This window comes from Salvelinus alpinus, chromosome 20 (genome assembly GCF_045679555.1).
Source record: "Salvelinus alpinus chromosome 20, SLU_Salpinus.1, whole genome shotgun sequence".
Taxonomy (NCBI): domain Eukaryota; kingdom Metazoa; phylum Chordata; class Actinopteri; order Salmoniformes; family Salmonidae; genus Salvelinus; species Salvelinus alpinus.
In genome coordinates, this window is record NC_092105.1 from 10,478,536 (window position 1) to 10,500,310 (window position 21,775).

At 44.9% G+C, this 21,775-nt stretch overlaps 1 protein-coding gene across 8 annotated transcripts in view; it reads right to left on the reverse strand.

The window, feature by feature from the left end:
* Positions 1–21,775, reverse strand: part of LOC139546288 (E3 ubiquitin-protein ligase Midline-1-like) — a 71,978-nt gene that overhangs the window by 26,371 nt on the left and 23,832 nt on the right. Inside the window, exon 1 of one of the 8 annotated variants that reach the window (XM_071354476.1) lies at positions 20,837–21,219. The exons of 4 other annotated variants lie outside the window; for them this stretch is intronic. The gene's annotated coding sequence lies outside the window, so the exon portion shown is untranslated. Of the gene's footprint in view, positions 1–80; positions 528–7,177; positions 7,372–20,836; positions 21,220–21,775 lie in introns of those variants that run through there. 3 more of the 8 variants (XM_071354482.1, XM_071354477.1, XM_071354478.1) reach the window with 3 other exon arrangements.

The window sequence follows — 21,775 nt, forward strand, 5'->3', positions numbered from 1 at the left end:
AGGAGAGTGCTTCACATCAACTACACCTTACTCCACTCCTCCTGAAAGTTTTCTATTCACACGCAGTTTACTTTACCCACCGATGGATTCCCTCCCGCTTTGCACTGCAGAGACATTTCGGTTGAGGGGAAAACTTCTGACCAAAATCATGAAAACGTATTAAAGGACATCAAAGGAAACACCCCCCCGTAACGAGAAGGCGGCGGTATGCAGTAACAGACGGTGGAGCATCCAGATGACAAAAGTCTTCGTCAGGCAGTAATCCTGCTGTACCGGAGCACGGCTGTCATTAAAAAGGAACCAGAGACAGAGAGCAAAAGGTAGCCAGCACAACAGGAAGACCTGCCCCACAACTCCAGGACAGACAGCTCCACCTACAGTAGGAGAGCTGGCCAGCAATCACTGGAAATACAGGCAGAGAGAGAGAAGAGAGAGAGAAGACAGTGAGACAGACAGAGAGAGACAGACAGAGAGAGACAGACAGAGAGAGAGAGACAGAGAGAGAGAGAGAGAGACAGAGAGCGCGAGAGAGAGACAGCGAGAGAGAGCGAGACTGAGACAATCAGAGAGAGAGAGAGCGAGCGAGACAGACAATCAGAGAGAGAGAGAGAGAGAGAGAGAGAGAGAGAGAGAGAGAGAGAGAGGCAGGACATAAGCAGAGACAGAGTTCTCCAGGACCACAGGGGTTAGGCCTAGTCAGTGTAACTCTGGCCCTCACACAGGACAGGCAGGTCAGTGTCCTCTGTCCTCTGATCCCTGCCCTCTGAGCTGTAAACCAGAGAGGAGACAGAGAGGGAGAGATCAGGATCAGTTTCCCTCTGTGACCGTCTCCTCTGCCTCTCTAGCGGCACAATGCTGCCCTGTGTGGCGGAACTGTTCTTAGCTCTGTCACCAGGGATTAAAAACTGAGAAAGGCTGACGATACACATGCACACAAATACACACGCACGCAGGAACGCAGGCACGCACACACACCCGCAGGGGATGGGTTGGGATTGGAGCAGGGACAGGGGTCTCTGATTCCCTCTGCTCCCAAACAACAAGCTGACCTGGAACACAGGGATCACATCCCCAGTCTGAACTCTTTCTCCCTGCTCAAAACGTCAGTGTTTCTCAAATGTCTCACTGGGTTGAGGCAGTAAGCATACAAAGTTTCACAAAATCATCATTAGATGACAAAAGACAATAAGAAATGTAAGAATTGCTGTTTCAAAGTGAAACCATTACATTTCTCGACCCCTCCGCAAGACTAGTAAAATCTGTAAAAATGTGTCTCTCCACCACATGAAACTTCCCGGTGTGTTCATGATAAACCCTGTGTTCATCTGTTCCGGTGTGTTCATGATAAACCCTGTGTTAATCTGTTCCGGTGTGTTCATGATAAACCCTGTGTTAATCTGTTCCGGTGTGTTCATGATAAACCCTGTGTTAATCTGTTCCGGTGTGTTCATGATAAACCCTGTGTTAATCTGTTCCGGTGTGTTCATGATAAACCCTGTGTTAATATGTTCCGGTGTGTTCATGATAAACCCTGTGTTCATCTGTTCCGGTGTGTTCATGATAAACCCTGTGTTAATCTGTTCCGGTGTGTTCATGATAAACCCTGTGTTAATCTGGTCCGGTGTGTTCATGATAAACCCTGTTTTAATCTGGTCCGGTGTGTTCATGATAAACCCTGTGTTAATCTGTTCGCGTGTGTTCATGACAAACCCTGTGTTAATCTGTTCCGGTGTGTTCATGATAAACCCTGTGTTCATCTGTTCCGGTGTGTTCATGATAAACCCTGTGTTAATCTGTTCCGGTGTGTTCATGATAAACCCTGTGTTAATCTGTTCCGGTGTGTTCATGATAAACCCTGTGTTAATCTGGTCCGGTGTGTTCATGATAAACCCTGTGTTAATCTGGTCCGGTGTGTTCATGATAAACCCTGTTTTAATCTGGTCCGGTGTGTTCATGATAAACCCTGTGTTAATCTGTTCGCGTGTGTTCATGACAAACCCTGTGTTAATCTGTTCCGGTGTGTTCATGATAAACCATGTGTTAATCTGTTCTGGTGTGTTCATGATAAACCCTGTGTTCATCTGTTCCGGTGTGTTCATGATAAACCCTGTGTTCATCTGTTCTGGTTAATCTGTGTGTTCCCATCACTCAAGTTTTATAAAGTGGGGATGGATCACTTTAAATTAAGGAGGGTACCATCTACCATCTGCTCTCCATGTGCCTCCCTCCCCTCCCTCTCTCCCTCCCTCGCTACCTCGCTCCCACCCTCCCACCCTCCCTCCCTCCCTTGCTCTCTCAATCCCCTACTACAGTAGTGTACTGTAGTCTAGTATACTGTAGTGTAGTGTACTGTCGTGTATTGCAGTGTAATGTAGTGTAATGTAGTGTAGTGTGTTGTACTGTAGTGTAAAGTACTGTAGTGTAATGTAGTGTACGGTAGTGTACAGTATTGTAGTGTACTGTACTGTAGTGTATTGCAGTGTAATGTAGTGTACTGTACTGTATTGTACTGTAGTGTAAAGTACTGTACTGTAATGTAGTGTACGGTAGTGTGCTGTACTGTTGTGTATTGTAGTGTAATGTACTGTACTGTACTGTAGTGTATTGTAGTGTAGTGTACTGTAGTGTATTGTAGTGTACTGTACTGTAGTGTATTGTAGTGTACTGTGCCATTGTGTAATGTAGTGTACGGTACTGGACTGTACTGTACTGTACTGTAGTGTACTGTATTGTAGTGTACTGTACTGTAGTGCATTGCAGTGTAATGTAGTGTACTGTACTGTATTGTACTGTAGTGTAAAGTACTGTACTGTAGTGTACTGTATTGTAGTGTGCTGTACCGTTGTGTATTGTAGTGTAATGTAATGTAGTGTACTGTACTGGAGTGCATTGTACTGTACTGTAGTGTATTGTAGTGTACTGTACTGTAGTGTAATGTACTGTAGTTTAATGTAGTATATGGTAGTGTACTGTAGTGTATTGCAGTGTATTGTAATGTACTGTTGTGTAATGTAGTGTACTGTACTGTAGTGTACTGTACTGTTAGGTAGAGTACTGTACTGTACTGTAGTGTACTGTACTGTTAGGTAGAGTACTGTACTGTACTGTACTGTAGTGTAATGTACTGTACTGTTAGGTAGTGTACTGTACTGGTGCATTTTAGTGTCAGTGAGTTTCAGTGGAGAAGAGTGAGGCTCATCTTCACACACCCGGGACCCAGAGGTTCCTGAAAACATGGTCCTAGTTCCTTTCTACACCTATAGTAGCCTAACACATGCCTGCTATTTAAAAAATAATGTTTTGTTATACACAAAGTCCTCTAGGAATAGTTTCACAAGTATGCAACATTCATGCATAATACTAAATAAATTGATGGCATGCTCCGGAGTGGCGCAGCGGTCTAAGGCACTGCATCTCAGTGCAAGAGAAGTCACTACAGTCCCTCGTTTGATTCCAGGCTGTATCACATTTGGCCGTGATTGGGAGTCCCATTAGGCGGCACACAATTGGCCCAGCGTCACCTGGGTTAGGGTTTGGCCGGGGTGTGCCGTCATTGTAAATAACAATTTGTTCTTTAACTGACTTGCCTAGTAAAAAATAAAAAATTGTTCAAACTGTGCTCATCTATAAGAGATATAACACTGAGTCAGCAGTCTCATCATACACAAAAATCATGCTGCATTAACTTGGATTAGTAAATGCATGGGTGGATCTGAATGATCAATTGCCTTGAAGCCAGCCCCCTGTCTGCCCACTGCCAGAAATGGAAACATGTGAACTTTACAATGGGGCTGGGACAGGCTCTACAACCAACCCGGGGGGGGTTTGTCACCTACAGTCATTGGTTGGCACAAGACTCACAATCAATAGCCAATAGGACTGTGCATTCACGTGGCCTGAGAGAGAGAGAGAGAAACACCACTTTTAAAAAGCCAACTAACACTGTGTCTAATGAGTAACCACATCTAGACACCACCAGCCTAAAAAGAGACCCACAGAGCTGTTGTCATAAAGGTTGTTAAATCCCCGACATCTAGTGCCAGCAGAACGGGCAAGATTAAGTGCAGGAAAGCCGATAATATACGCTTAATAATAGGATAAAGTGTAAATGGTTTATCCCCAGGGCCCAGGCATGCATGGTGGTGTAAACTGCTGAACTACCAGAGAAACAGTACACAGGGATAAGGTTCTCTGCATGTGGGCACTGACAGGTTTTCCAGTTGGGATATATGCACGAAGCAAGCATTAGTACTCTACTAAGCAATACGGTGCTTCCGTGAAACTGAATTTGAATATTAGAGCTTCTATTAGAGCTTACAGATGTAGGATTTTAATTTGAGTCAGTTTGCTACAGCAGTAAAATTACAAAACTTTAGAAACCTTGAATACACTACAACTTTGCAATTCCTGCTATGCATGAAAATGCTCAGCAACAGAAGAGTGATCAAAATTAAGATCCTACATCTGTATAACTAAATATATATATTTTTTTTAAACGAGAGCCATACTTGGATTGTTTTTTCTCTCAACTCAAGCTCTTTCTAATCAGCTTTGACACGCTATTTGATAATCTATAATGACGACCTTCATCCTTGTATTCATCATTAGAGAGAGAGAGAACTTTCTACCGGCCTAACAGAGCAGAAACACCCACAGTGGAACGAAAGCTAGACGTCCATGGTAAAGAGTTATCATCATTAGAGAGAGAGAGAACTTTCTCTTTTTCCCGGGGCAGATATCTAAACTTGTTTATCTGTAATCCTGTTTTTGTGGCGTATCTGTGACCAATGTGTGGCCTGGCTCTGCCCCCTAAAGCACTTGTGTGGCCTGGCTCTGCCCCCTAAAGCACTTGTGTGGCCTGGCTCTGCCCCCTAAAGCAGCCGGTTCAATAGAAAGGTCCAACAGCACTCCTGTCAAGGTTGACATCAAGTCTGACATTTCAAAGTGAAATCTCAAACTTTAAGAGGCCTTTTTTAAACCTTGAATACACTACAAGTTTGCATATCCTGCCGAGCAGGACATTTTTCAGCAGCAAAAGAGTGATCAAATTAAGATTGTACATATGTATTGATTGTGACATGACAATAGGTATTTCATTTGTTTAGTGTTGATGTCTTGATGAGGGATATTGATTACAATGTGTGCCAATAAACAATAGCCTACAGTAAGGAGTGTACATGTAAAAATACAATATTACAGTTATGAAATGCAACCGGCTGAAGGAGATACACTGCAAAGGAGTTTGTGTGCAGTTGAGAGAGACAATCCAATGTGGATTTGACCATAGATAAGAAATTGGAAACAGAGGCCACTAGTTGGATTGATACATTGCCAGTTAGCCTTTAGCCAGCCAAGCAGTCAAGCAGCTTTAGAACAGAGGGTCTGTTAGCTACGCCTGCTGCTGGCAGGGCCGGTCTTTCTGTAGGTCATCCTGGTCAGTAATCAGAACAGCCAAACTCTCCCATTTCCTCTCTGCGGTTTGGCAGGTGGCATCAGCAGGAAAATAGTGTTTTCTTTCCATGACCACATGAACTTTCACTGAATCCCCCTCAGACTCATTATTTTCCAGCAAAGCCCTGGCCCAGCATAGATTTCCTGATAACAGAATTGGTCGCTGTTGGATTGCACTAATCTCGTATTCCAATCGTATGATTAAAATATAATCTAACGTTCTCCCTTGATCCCAAAATACTGTACAAAGTACTCACTGGATTAAAACGAGGGTTTATTATGCATCATTGAAACTACTTCAAAAATGTATGGGTTAACAAAGTACATATTTTGTCATTCTTATACATAAAGTGTACTGTTTATATTGCTGCATAGTTATTTCAGATTACCACATATATATTGATGGGCAATTTAGCCACTACAAAACAGAGGTAAAAGAGGGACACCTAGTGGCTGTAAACCGCATGACACTGACAATCCCTGACAAATTGACTATTGAAACTGATGATAAATCATGCACTATGCACACAGACTGCCATAATACTAATCTATATTAGCGTCAAACAAAACATTACGGATGTAGACTCCCAAAGTCATTATTCACTATCCCCGCCTGTACCTTTCCTTGTTGACCTCTTTCAACAACTAGGCTACAATCAACCTAAACAAATCATTCACACACTGACAAGGTTTCCATGGGGATACATGTGATCTAAGAGTGATCAGAGAGAAAAGTCAGGCATTCCTCTGTTCCACTGGGAGATAGTTAGTTACTAATTAATCAAGGAAACCCCCCAGGCTCCAACAAGTCTCAATTTTACACTTATAAAATAATAAAGTAATAAGGAAGTACACAGATAAGCTCTTTTCTAAAACTACAGGCACTATTTTGTTACAATAGTACTGCTTTGAAGCTAGACAGGCAACTCAGATAGCAAACACTGCTATATTTCACTTGTGTTTATCTTATCTTAAGTAGTAAAAGACATTTGGAGGGTCATTGGGAGACACTGGGATATTCTCATTCCCCTGTTAGCACTGGTATAACTCTCATACTGTGGAACAAACGGAGAATGTTATTGGTAATAAACTTTTGAAAAATAACAGCTTCACTCAACACAAACATAGCTTTCATTGAAATGTGTGCGAGCAAGACAATAATTATATGAACTGAATAACAATGAAGCCTGATATTCCAACTGCATTCTGCAAATGGAATGTTTGATTAAAAAGACAGGCAACACTTCTTAGGATTGATCTAACTCATAAATAATGTTTTCGTGACAATCAAGGTGGAAAAACCTTGGTATTGGTATCATCACTGAAGTTGACACACCAGCTTTCCTAGTCACAACATTCGCAGCTTTAGAATGAGTCACGTCAAAAGTACGAGGATCACAGACAATCCATTGCACATGATCACACACATTTTGCCATGTTGTTGTACTCTGTCGTTTCACTCACTGCCTCCCTCAACCACTGTGTTATTCTACACTCTGTGATGTCACTTTCATAATTCCACACTAATGGAATTTTCTAAGTGCAGAACAGCAGAGTGACATCAGCTCTTGAACTACGCCCTGCCTCGAGGCTGAGTCAACATTTTGCTCCCTAACATGTCAACACACTGACACCGAAACACATACAGCACACAGACACCACTTGTTTCTGTGTAAGAAAATATGCAAAACCTGAAGATAAAGTAAGCAGTAACCTCTTTATTTACCTGCCACATGGTTAAAATCCCATTATCCACAAACAGGGGGAAAATAAGAAATGTCTCACAGTTGACGAGTCTGGTAACACTACACTATAACAGGCCAATCCACTGCAACGCTCTGGAAGAACCGTCTGACTCGTCTGTTTTAACCTTCAGTACCAGTATTGACTCGTCTGTTTTTTACCTCCAGTACCAGTATTGACTCTTCTGTGAGTTTCTGGCCCTCTAGGAGGGTTGAAACTGTTTGCCGTGGGCTGCAAACTAACCAATGACACAGAGGGGGGAGGGACCTCTGAGAGGGTGGGTGTGTCTGCTCAGGGATTGTGAGCTGAGAAGCTTTGCTGTGTTCAGAAACTATTTCCAAAACGGCACATATGGTGTTACTAGAGAATGTTTATATAATCCAATAACCATTAATCATAATGGATGTGGTTTCAGTGACTTGTCGTTGACACATAGAAACACAGCGGGTAGAACCACGGTATCAATCCAGTTTAATCCACAATGATTATTATACACCACGACACACCAATGTTGATGGAAAACACATAACACTGTCACAATGTGAGATGGTGGGTCTCGTCCCATGTGAGGTGGTGGGTTCCATCCCAGTCCAATGTGAGATGGTGGGTCTCGTCCCATGTGAGGTGGTGGGTCTCGTCCCAGTCCAATATGAGGTGGTGGGTCTCATCCCAGTCCAATGTGAGGTGATGGGTCTCATCCCAGTCCAATGTGAGATGGTGGGTCTCGTCCCAGTCCAATGTGAGGTGGTGGGTCTCGTCCCAGTCCAATGTGAGATGGTGGGTCTCGTCCCAGTCCAATGTGAGGTGGTGGGTCTCGTCCCAGTCCAATGTGAGGTGGTGGGTCTCGTCCCAGTCCAATGTGAGATGGTGGGTCTCGTCCCAGTCCAATGTGAGGTGGTGGGTCTCGTCCCAGTCCAATGTGAGATGGTGGGTCTCGTCCCAGTCCAATATGAGGTGGTGGGTCTCATCCCAGTCCAATGTGAGGTGGTGGGTCTCATCCCAGTCCAATGTGAGGTGATGGGTCTCGTCCCAGTCCAATGTGAGATGGTGGGTCTCGTCCCAGTCCAATGTGAGATGGTGGGTCTCGTCCCAGTCCAATATGAGGTGGTGGGTCTCATCCCAGTCCAATGTGAGGTGATGGGTCCCATCCCAGTCCAATGTGAGGTGATGGGTCTCGTCCCAGTCCAATGTGAGGTGGAGGGGCTCGTCCCAGTCCAATATGAGATGGTGGGTCTCGTCCCAGTCCAATATGAGGTGGTAGGTCTCGTCCCAGTCCAATATGAGGTGGTGGGTCTCGTCCCAGTCCAATATGAGGTGGTGGGTCTCGTCCCAGTCCAATGTGAGATGGTGGGTCTCATCCCAGTCCAATGTGAGGTGGAGGGGCTCATCCCAGTCCAATGTGAGATGGTGGGTCTCGTCCCAGTCCAATATGAGGTGGTAGGTCTCGTCCCAGTCCAATATGAGGTGGTGGGTCTCGTCCCAGTCCAATATGAGGTGGTGGGTCTCGTCCCAGTCCAATGTGAGATGGTGGGTCTCATCCCAGTCCAATGTGAGGTGGAGGGGCTCATCCCAGTCCAATGTGAGATGGTGGGTCTCGTCCCCATCCAATATGAGATGGTGGGTCTCATCCCAGTCCAATGTGAGGTGGTGGGTCTCGTCCCAGTCCAATATGAGGTGGTGGGTCTCATCCCAGTCCAATGTGAGGTGGTGGGTCTCGTCCCAGTCCAATGTGAGGTAGTGGTCTCATCCCAGTCCAATGTGAGGTAGTGGTCTCATCCCAGTCCAATATGAGATGGTGGGTCTCGTCCCAGTCCAATGTGAGGTGGTGGGTTCTCATCCCAGTCCAATGTGAGATTGTGGGTCTCGTCCCAGTCCAATGTGAGGTGATGGGTCCCATCCCAGTCCAATGTGAGATTGTGGGTCTCGTCCCAGTCCAATGTGAGGTGGTGGGTTCTCATCCCAGTCCAATGTGAGGTGGTGGGTTCCATCCCAGTCCAATGTGAGGTGGTGGGTCTCATCCCAGTCCCAGGGAAACACTATACAGCCCAGTGACAAATAGCCAAACATAACAATGAATGATGTCACCATGCATCATTACACCTGTACAGAATGAGACTACCGGCCTAACAGAGCAGAAACACCCACAGTGGAACGAAAGCTAGACGTCCATGGTAAAGAGTTATCAAGATCATACTGGCTGTGCTGTTTACCACAGTGAATACATTAGCTTCTGTATGAAAATGTTGTGGTCACAGTCACAACAAAAAAATTCCATCATCCTCAATGGCATCATGATCATAATGCTGAGGTGATGGTAAAGCCAAACACTGGGAAGATTTATCTTGACTTTCATTAAACTTTACAAGCCACATGTCAGTTTCTCGCACTGAACACACCCTCATTCCATCTTCCCATGTAAACACACTGAATGGACATGGAGACACAGCGGAATGTATTTGTGGTTGAAACAGTTGACTGAGACAGTGTTGAAAGTCTCCCCAGTTTGTTGGCACCAGTTCCACCGCTCTCTCTCTGTGGTCATGTGGAAAAATGCACCCTCTCTAAACGTCTGCAGCTACTAGACATGTTTGGCAGCCGCCCGTTGATGCAATCACATCGTATAACATCTGATCAATGCTAAACCCTGGCCTCCATCCCACCTCCATAGCCAAAGGCTGATGTATGTCCTGTAACTCAGCTCACACGTTCCACTACCTCGGATGACCTTTTATCAATGACCTCATGGGATCACTAAGGTTCTCTCCCAAAATGGCACCCTATTCCCTATTTAGTGCACTTCTTTTGACCAGGGGCCCATAAAGCTCTGGTCAAAAGTAGTGCACTATATGAGATTATTATTATTATTACCATTTGAGATGCAAAATATGACTATTGATATCTCGTAATAAGGCCCCGTGTTAGTTTACAGCGCTAACAGAACAGCATGCTGGCTACAGAGCTCTGGCAGTAATCCATTTCAGTGGCCCATTGCACTAGACTAGAGCAACTACCCACTGGGCACACACTGGTTGAATCAATGTTGTTTCCACGTCATTTCAATTAAATTACGTTGAACCAACTTGGAAAAGACGATGAATTGACGTCTGCCCAGTCAGTAGGGTTACGATGATGACGTTACATTTTTCTTTTTAAGTAGGAGCATGGATCAGAAAATTAGTCAGTATCTGGTGTGGCCACCTTTTGCCTCATGCAGCGTGACACATCTCCTTTGCATAGAGTTGATCAGGCTGTTGATTGTGGCCTGTGGAATGTTGTCCAATTAATTTTTAATGGCTGTGCGAAGTTGCTGGATATTGGCGGGAACTGGAACATTCTGTCGTAAACGTTGATCCAGAGAATCCCAAACATGCTCAACGGGTGACATGTCTGGTGAGTATGCAGGCCATGGAAGTATTGGGACATTTTCAGCTTCCAGGAATTGTGTACAGATCCTTGCGACATGGGGCTATGCATTATCATACTGAAACATGAGGTGATGGCAGTGGATGATGAATAGCACAACAATGGGCTTCAGGATCTCGTCAAGGAATCTCTGTGCCTTCAAGTTAAAATGCAATTGTTTTCATTATCCGTAGCTTCTGCCTACTCATAATATATAACCACTGCCACCATGGGGCACTCTGTTCATAATGTTGACATCAGCAAACTGCTCGCCCACACAACACCATACACATTGTCTGCCATATGCCCGGTACAGTTGAAACTGGGATTCATCCGTGAAGAGCACACTTCTCCATCGTGCCAGTGACCATCGAAGGTGATCATTTGTCCATTGAAGTCGGCCAAACTGCAGTCAGGTCAAGACCCTGGTGAGGATGATGAGCACACAGATGAGCTTCCCTGAGACGGTTTCTGACAGTTTGTGCAGAAATTCTTAGGTTGTGCAAACCCACAATTTCACCAGCTGTCCGGGTGGCTCGTCTCAGACCATCCTGCAGGTGAAGAAGCCGGATGTGGAAGTCCTGGGGCTGGCGCGGTCACATGTGGTCTGTGGTTGTGAGGCCGGTTGGACGTACTGCCAAATTCTCTAAAACGACATTGGAGGCGGCTTATGGTACAGAAACTAACATTAAAGTATCTGGCAACAGTTCTAGTGGAAATTCCTGCTGTCAGTGTGCCAATTGCATGCTCCCTCAAAACTTGAGACATCTGTGACATTGTGTTGTGTGACAAAACTGCACATTTTAGAGTGGCCTTTTATTGTCCCCTGCACAAGGTGCACCTGTGTAATGATCATGCTGTTTAATCAGCTTCTTGATATGCCACACCTGTCAGGTGGATGGTTTCTCACTAACAGGGATGTAAACCAATAAGCTTTTTGTGAGAATTGTTGTGTCTTTACTGTCATTAAGGTGATGACGATTATTTTATCAAATCAATTAACTGTGTTTAATTATTATGATGATTAAATTAATCCTGTAACAATTAACTCATTAGCAATCTTGGGGAACCACGGAAAAAGTTTATTTAACGAGTTACCGTTTTCCGAATTAACTCTTAAAGATATAAAGATCTCTTATATTTCAGTCATCAATCAGTCATTAATTAATTTACCTTTAGTCTCATTCTGGATGTTGCAAAATCCTTGGATATCTGCACAACCCCAGCATAAGTGATGAATCAGTGATATACACATTGCTTTAATTTTTTATTTACTAACTAACTAAATAATCACACAGAATTACATAAACACACAAACAGAATAGCTTACACATTGATTACTACATAATGCAATGAAAAGTCCCTAGTGGACTAAACCGATATGACGGCTTGTTACACAAAATGGCGGATTCAAAAGAGAGGGAAAGGGAGGGGCATGTACATACAGCTGAGAACTTATGCTCTGGGAAATGCGAATACTTTGCACATGAACGGCCGCTCATTCGAAAGAATTGCAATGTACACATTTACGTGTGTATGTCTTTGTTGTCTCTCTGTTGAAATCGCCGGTCCGTCTGGGGAGTAATTTGACTGAAAGTCTCTGCTTTGTTCACCAGAGATCAAAGTCTTTCGTAGTTGTAGCTCTGTTATAATGTATACGTCAGACGTACCAATGGTCGTTTGATAGGGAAATGTTCTATATAATGGATCTTTCAGAGTACCACCCGGTGGTTCTCGGTTGCGTTTACTAGACTAAAGTACTTAAACAGCTGCAGAAGGAATGTTCCTGTATAGCCTTCATCTTCCTCACTCGAGAAAGTTTCAGAGTTTCTAACCATTTTGTACCTTTCATCTCATGCTGTCCATGTACTGGTCTTGTAGAGTCTAATCATTCGTGACGTCCAGTTCACACCGTCCGCCTGCTTGGTCTTTAGTTTTAAACCATTTCTCAGCCATGTAGCCACTGCTTTATGCTATCTGGTCTATAGAGGTTTTCTTCTTCTCTGTTGAAAGTTTCAGAGCGTCTAACCATTTCGTACCTTCCAGCTCACGCTGTCGGTCCCACTGGTCTGATGTAAATTTCATCACGGGTCCTTTTATGCACTCTGGAAAAAAGGGCGTTCCATGACGCCGACATAATGCCTGTGCTCACGTGGGTGTGGTCACTGACTGGTTAAGACTTCATATCAAAAACAATTATCTCATTTAGAAGGCTAACATCACATTACATCTTCTCACAAATAGTTTCATATTTAATCGTATAAGTTCCACAACATCTAGATGTGAATCTGATCACTGGGAAATATACACATTCAGAGATACAGTTATGTTGTTCTACTGTCCTTAGTTACATCACAAATTAGTAATGAATTCAACATGATTGTTATTTAAGTACCCACGGACCCTTTCCACCGTTTGGATTACAGAAATATTGTTTCATTATCCAACCTTGGATTTCACAGTACTACAAAATCTCTCTCTGTTGTAACAAAGGGATTTTTTAACTTCCCTTTCATAGACCGTCATAAAACGTTCAACTTCACCCCTCACCCCCGCTGCGGGAGAGAGAGAGAGAGAGGGGAGAGAGAGAGAGGGGGGGGGGGGGGGTGAATCTGGCTCCTATGATCCTCACTCAAACGGGCAAGTCATGTCAGAATGGAACATTTCTGGGATTTTTTATTTCAGCTCAACACTTTACATGTTGCGTTCACATTTTTGTTCAGTATGGTTGATTTTGCAAACTCATCAAAACAGAAGCTTCCGAGATAAATAGTGGGTGAGTGGACAGCGCACTGCATGGCATCTGTCATGGAAATCTGCCTCAATATGACGTTGATGGTCTACAGTAAGTCCACTATTTGGGTGACTTTGAGCGATTCTGGAACTGTTCTGACCAACATTTTTCTGTACAGAGCGCTCTGTGAATTGCTCCGTGACATCTCTGGTTGTCCTGCTCCGCTCTCATCTGAGACACAGGTTGCGTTCCTCTGCCCAGATCTTACCATGCCAGGATAGGTATTTTACGCATCATCTAACCGCATCATATGTTACAGCAATCTGTCAGTCGATGACACAGTCGATGACGTGGCACATAACCATTGGTTGATGCACGCAATGTCTGAGCAGGGGAACCCGACCCCAGTATGTGAAATCTGACACCTCATTTGAGTAGGTAGCAACATGTCACATTTTCTGGCCTATCCAGACAAAGGATGGAACTCCATTGGCTGTGAACCTCACAGCTTCATTTACAATATGGCATACGAAACGGGAGACTCTAGAGCAGAGGTATTCAACTCTTACCCTACGAGGTCCAGAGCCTGCTGGTTTTCTGTTCTACCTTATAATTAATCGCACACACCTGGTGTCCCAGGTCTAAATCAGTCCCTGATTGGAGGGGAACATTGAAAAAATGCAGTGGAACTGGCTTCGAGGTCCAGAGTTGAGTTTGAGGGCTCTAGCGGTTACAGCAAACATAGTCTCATCTTGCTGTGATGTTCTCAGATGGATTTAGAATTGAAACAAGACTACTTTCTCTTGGTCACAGAGGGACAAAATCAATGTGTGCTTAAAGCTGAAGTTGTAACGAGCCAGCAGGCATTTGAATGGTTCCAATTGTATATTGTCATTAAGTAAGCGCCGACAGACAGCTCTACTTCTAGGTCTCTTACATTACATCTCTTACATCTCTTTCTTACATTATTAGCTCAGAACGTTTTTTGTCTTTTTACATACAGCCGGGACACAACTTTTGGATATCAGAGCGGCGGTAACTCACCAGCATTACGACCAGGAATATGACTTTCCCGAATTGAATCCTTTGTTCGTACCCCCCAGGGCAATTGAACTGAAGTCCCAGAGGCTCCAAGATGCCGCCGGCGGAGAAGAGGTATTTAGAGTGGACTTCTAGTCCGGCTCAGGAGGCGTGCACACCATCCACCGCTTACAAGTATATTACTCGCTCTTGTTCAGTCGCTGGACAATAAAGTAGACGAGCTCAGAGCAAGGTTCTCCTTCCAGAGAGACATCAGGAACTGTAACATACTCTATTTCACGGAATCCTGGTTCTCTCGAGATATACTGTCCCCGTCCATACAGCCAGCTGGGTTCTCAGTACATCGCGCAGACAGGTATAAAGAATTCTCCGGGAAGAAGAAAGGAGTGGTGTATGTTTCATGATTAACTACTCATGGGGTGATTGTGATAACATAGTCCTTTTTTTCACCCGACCTAGAATACCTCACAATCAAATGCCAACCGTATTACCTCCCAAGAGAATTCTCTTCGGCTATAGTCCCAGCCCTCAAGCCGATACCACGACGGCCCTCAAGGAACTACTACACTGGATTTTATGCAAACTGGAAACCACATATCCTGAGGTCGCATTTATTGTAGCTGGGTATTTTAACTAAGCAAATTTGAGGAAAACGCTACCGAAGTTCTGGAAAAACACTCAACTACTGAAAATTCCCCATTCGAGATGCCTACAAGGCCCTCCACCGCACTCCCTTCGGCAAATCAGATCACGACTCCATCTTCTTCTTCTTCAGTGGGGTTTATCGGCGGTTGGCATCCAATGTCATGGTGCATTACCATTCTGGAGTGTGGGCCATAGACAGGGAGAATCTAAATCCTACCTGCCAGCCCCGTTGCTCTTAAAAAAGATAACAACATATTTGAGACTATGTCTAATGACGTTCTACTCAATATACTCTTTAAACTAATTTCCTGAATCCCCTTCTCCCTCATACTAGATCTCAGCCTCTCTCTTTCCCTCTGATACTGCCCACACTGTAGCAATACATGCTGAACTGTCTCGGTTTCCTGGCAATAATCACAATTTCCTGTTGGATGCTTTCCTATCACACTTAAGGTCTTATTCAACTGGCTGTGTCCCACCCTTAATCTTGTCCCTTCCTGCTGTCCTCGTCTCCCTGACTTTCCTCTGTACTTGAAATAAATGCCTGCCCTTAGTATCTCTATTCCACTGCGCCTGCCATCTCTGCACCACTACTGTCCATATCAGGCTTTTTGCCTCTGCCTTGCTCATGGAAACTACAACCTTAACATCCCCAGTACTAAGTGCTTGTTTAGCCAGTACATCAACTGCCTCGCTCCCCTCCACCCCCACATGGGCTGGGACCTAAGTAAATCTTATCTGTATACTCATTACTCTAATCCTGCAATGGGCTTGTAGCATCTCATAAAACATGTCTTGTCTATGTGAGCTAAAGGACTAGAGACTCATCAACACTGCACATGAATCAGAGCAAATAACTACTCTGTCTGGCTTGACTTCCTCCATCCACTGCAAGGCGAACACTATGGCCATCATCTCGGCTGTATACACAGCCAGATGATCTGTAATACGTTTCCTGACTCTCACCCCACATTCCTGCACTACAAATGTTGACCCAGTATGTCCTGTCATTGGATCTTTCGAACCATCTGTGTAAATGGCCACAACATCCTGATACACAAAATACAGACGTCTATTAAACAAAACAGATGGCTCAACACCCTCCCTATCTTCCTGTAGTCTCTCCAACATTTCTAGATCAACTACTGGAGGTGGGAGTAGCCATGCTGGATTTACAGGAATAGCTACCGTTGGACTAAAATCCCTTCCATACAGTCCCATCTCCTTCGCCTGGGTATTACCCTCCCACCCAAAGCTCGTGTTCTGTCTTCGCTCATGTTCCAAGCATGCCTGTAAAATTCCCTTTGCATGATGAGGCACTCCATGTCTCTGTAGGTTGACCCAATAATTAATTGCCAGTTGCTGTCTCCTAATCTGCAATGGCATTTCCCCCATCTCCACCTGTAGTGCAGCCTCTGGGGAGGTCAGAAACGCCCCACTACATATCCTTGTCCTTGTCCCTGTATGACATCTAGCCATTCCAATAAGATCCAGGCTGCAGAACCATACGCTATACTGCCATAGTCTATTACAGACCGGATCAATGCAACATACATGGTCCTCATTGAGGAACGCCCAGCCCCCCACTCCTTCCCTGTCAGACAGGATCAATGCAACATACATGGTCCTCAATGAGGAACGCCCAGCCCCCCACTCCTTCCCTGTCAGACAGGATCAATACAACATACATGGTCCTCAATGAGGAACGCCCAGCCCCCCACTCCTTCCCTGTCAGACAGGATCAATGCAACATACATGGTCCTCAATGAGGAACGCCCAGCCCCCCACTCCTTCCCTGTCAGACAGGATCAATACAACATACATGGTCCTCAATGAGGAACGCCCAGCCCCCCACTCCTTCCCCGTCAGACAGGATCAATGTAACATACATGGTCCTCAATGAGGAACGCCCAGCCCCCCACTCCTTCCCTGTCAGACAGGATCAATGCAACATACATGGTCCTCAATGAGGAACGCCCAGCCCCCCACTCCTTCCCTGTCAGACCGGATCAATGTAACATACATGGTCCTCAATGAGGAACGTCCAGCCCCCCACTCCTTCCCCGTCAGACAGGATCAATGCAACATACATGGTCCTCAATGAGGAACGCCCAGCCCCCCACTCCTTCCCCGTCAGACAGGATCAATGTAACATACATGGTCCTCAATGAGGAACGCCCAGCCTCCCACTCCTTCCCTGTCAGACAGGATCAATGTAACATACATGGTCCTCAATGAGGAACGCCCAGCCTCCCACTCCTCAGACCGGATCAATACAACATACATGGTCCTCAATGAGGAACGCCCAGCACCCCCATTCCTTCCCTGTCAGACAGCGCATCACATTTAACACCTTCTTACACTTTCCCACCACTTTCTCAATGTGTTCTGCCCAGGTCAGTCTAGGGTCAAAGTTTACCCCAAGGAACCTGAAGGACCCCACCCTCTCCAAGTTTCTCCCATATAACCTCAAGCATACCTCATCTTCCACCTTCCCTCTGGTAAAGAACATTGTCTAAATTCTCTACAGAGAACCTGAATTCCAACATTAATGCCTACCACTCTACCTCATCAATAGCTTCCTGTACCTTCCTGACTACGTAAGGCACATTTCTTCCTCTCTTCCATAAGGCCACATCATCTGCAAATACCAACCTCCCAATATCCGGCCACACCTGAGAGTAAACATCATTGATCATCATTTCACGATTTCATTTTGCTCCTCCCTTCCTATAGGCAGAAACTCAAACAGGAAATACTAGTGCTAAGGTCTATTCAACGCTGGTCTGACCAATCGGAATCCATGCTTAAAGATTGTTTTGATCACGCAGATTGGGATATGTTCCAGATAGCCTCTAAGAATAACATTGACGTATACACGGACACGGTGACTGAGTTCATCAGAAAGTGTATAGGGGATGTTGTTCCCACTGTGACTATTAAAACCTAAACAAACCAGAAACTGTGGATAGATGTCAGCATTAGCGCAAAACTGAAAGCACGAAGCACGGTATTTTACCATGGCAAGGTGGCTGGTAATATGGTTGAATACAAACCGTGTAGTTTTTCCCTCCGTAAGTCACAATTCAACGGCTGAGACACGAGACGTCTGTGGCAGGGTCTACAGACAATCACAGATTACAAAGGGATAACCAGCCACGTCGTGGACACCAACGTCTTGCTCCAGGACAAGCTAAACACCTTCTTCGCCCACTTTGAGGATAATATAGTGCCATTGACACGGCCCGCTCCCAAGGACTGTGGGCTCTTGTTCTCCGTGGCCGACGTGAGTAAGACATTTAAGCGTGTTAACCCTCGCAAGGCTGCCGGCCCAGACTGCATCCCTAGACGCGTCCTCAGAGCATGCGCAGACCAGCTAGCTGGACATATTCAATCTCTCCCATTCTGCTGTCCCCACTTGCTTCAAGATGTCCTACAATGTTCTTGAACCCAAGAAAGCAAAAGGTAACTGATCTACATGACAATCGCCCAGTAGCACTCACTTCTGTCATCATGTAGTGCTTTGAGAGGCTAGTGAAGGATCATATCACCTCTACCTTACCTGACACCCTAGACCCACTTCAATTCGCTCTGCACACTGTCCTATCCCATCTGGACAAGAGGAATACCTTTGTAAGAATGCTGTTCATTGACTACAGCTCAGCCTTCAACACCATTGTACCCTCCAAGCTCATCATTAAGCTCATGGTCCTGGGTCTGAACCCCGCCCTGTGCAACTGGGTCCTGGAATTCCTGACGGGCCGCCCCCTGGTGGTGAAGATAGGAAACAACACCTCCACCTCGCTGATCCTCAACACAGGGGCCCCACAAGGGTGAATGCCTAGCCCCCTCTTGTACTCCCTGTTCACCCATGACTGTGTGGCCACGCACACCTCCAACTCAATCATCAAGTTTGCAGACGACACTACAGTAGTAGGCCTGATTATACAACAATGACGAGACAGCCTACATGGAGGAGGTGAGGGCCCTGGTGGAGTGGTGCCAGGAAAATAACCTCTCTTCAACGCCAACAGGAGCTGATCGTGGACTTCAGGAAACAGCAGAGGGAGCACACCCCTGTCCACATCAACGGGACCGCATTGGAGAAGGTGAAAAGGTTCAAGTTCCTCTGTATACACATCACTGACAATTTTAAATGGTCCACCCACACAGAGGTGCAAAAGCACCTCTTCAATCTCAGGAGGCTGAAGAAATTTGGCTTGGCCCCTAAAACCCTCACAAACTTTTGCAGATGCACAATTGAGAGCATCCTCTACAGAGGGTGGTGGGGTCTGCCCAACGCATCACTGCGCACACTGCCTGCCCTCTAGGACACCTACAGCACCCGATGTCACAGGAAGGCCAAAAAGATCAACAAGGACATCAACCACTCGAGCCACGGCCTGTTCACCCCACTATCATCCAGAAGGTCGATGTCAGTGCAGGTGCATCAAAGCTGGGACCGAGAGACTGAAAAACAGCTTCTATCTCAAGGCCATAAGACTGTTAAATAGCCATCACTAGCACCCGGTTACTCAACCCTGCACCTTTGAGGCTCCTGCTCTATATACATAGACATGGAATCCCTAGCCATTTTAATAATTGAACACTAGTCACTTTAATAATGTTTACATACTGCTTTAATCATCTCATATGTATATACTGTATTCTATTTCCTGTATTTTAATCAATGCCAATCCAACATTGCTCGTCCTAATATTTATATTTTTCTTAATTCCATTCTTTTACTTTTAGATGTGTGTGTATTGTTGTGAATTGTTAGATATTACTGCACTGTTGGAGCTAGGAACACAAGCATTTCACTACACCCACAAAGCATCTGCTAAATATGTGTATGTGACCAATAAAATTTGATTTGTTGATATATTTTACAGTTATAAGACATTTTGTTTATAATTTGATTCTTACTATATTTAGAAATCATTTCGATTATTTCAAGCTCCCACTTTTGTTGTACAGGAAAACTGTGATATGTGACTAGTTTTACCAGAAAGGTGATATTATAATTTTTCTGGCAGTATAGGCATTATTAGTTATTGTTTATGATCCTCTAATGATAAATCATTACTTTTGAGATTGTCCATCTACTGTAGGCGGGAAATCAACATTTAACAGGATCATACTGTTCTGCTTCCTAATCAACACTGGCATACCAGCTCCTCTGATGCCACAACAACAACAGTGGAGCTGTATTAGTCTCAGCTGTATTTTTTTTATTCCCAGCCCTGTGTATTGTATAGGACACTGGCCAACAGCTGCATGCAAATACTGACACTATCGATCGATAGCGACTTCATGCATACTTCCCCATCATGTTCCAGCTTATGAAACTTACAGATGAACAATGCAAACAAAGCCAGAGGGAAATAACAAATTATTGATTGAATATTTCACCCCCCCCCCCCCACACACACACACACACACACACACACACACACACACACACACACACATAAAGAAAGTGACTGCAGCCAAGCTTATTGAATTTGACCTAAGTATACAGTTACTTCTTCAACCGGATCAGCTTTATTTTTTGTTTCCATTGAACATGCGTTACAAATAAAGGCATTTGAATTATATGAAGAGTGCCTTGGTCCTCCTTTCTTTTTGATGACACATTGTATAATATGGTCTAAGTCTATAAGTAAAATAAGAGTAAGACTGCTAACTAAACAAACTAAACAGTAGAGATATCACCCTACAAAGGATAAATCACCACCACCACACTTACTACCATGATTAAATGTGATATCTTGTATTTGTTAATAAAAACACAAAAACATTGCCATTATCCCTTACCAGTTACTTCTCCACACACAGCCTGGGTGACAGATGAACACAGCTCTGTCACAGACACCTTGAAGAGTGGCAAAGTGCTGAGAACATCAGTTTTCTTACTTCAGGAGCCTCTTTCTCTCTCTCAGCCTTGGTTGGTCTCTCCTGCTTCATCTGCCTTTGCTACTATTTCTGAAATTCTCCTCAAACGCAAACGCACACACGCTCACACACACACACACACACACACACACACACACACACACACACACACACACACACACACACACACACACACACACACACACACACACACACACACACACACACACACACACACACACAACACACAATCGTTTCTCTCTCTTCTCTAATCCCCCTCAAAAGGAAGCAGAGTGTGCTTCAAATAACTCCAGCAGGCAGAAGTGACTTCTCAGGCTTTTCCTCTATGTGTTGTGTTGTTGGCTGGGATCATTAACTTCCTCTTTGTGTTGTGTTGTTGGCTGGGATCGTTAACTTAGTCCCTGGAGACTTTGGGAGGTAAATAATCCCCCTCCTGTGGTGGGAGGCTGTCAATCAAACTTGGTGGCGGGGACTGGGGAGTCTGGCTTCCAAGGAGACATCCCTGGTTGGTAATTAGGGTACAGCAGTGCCCTGCATGGAGATATATGGGACATGGGGATGGGGGTGGGGATGGGGGGATATGGGGGTGAGGATAAGGGGATATGGGGATGGGGATAAGGTGATGGGGATAAGGGGATATGGGGATGGGGATAAGGTGATGGGGATAAGGGATATGGGGACGGGGATAAGGGATATGGTGATGGGGATATGGGTATGGTGATATGGGATATGGGGGTGAGGATATAGGGATATGGTGATGGGATATGGGGATGGTGATATGGGATATGGGGGTGAGGATATGGGGATATGGGATATGGGGGTAAGGATATTGGGATATGG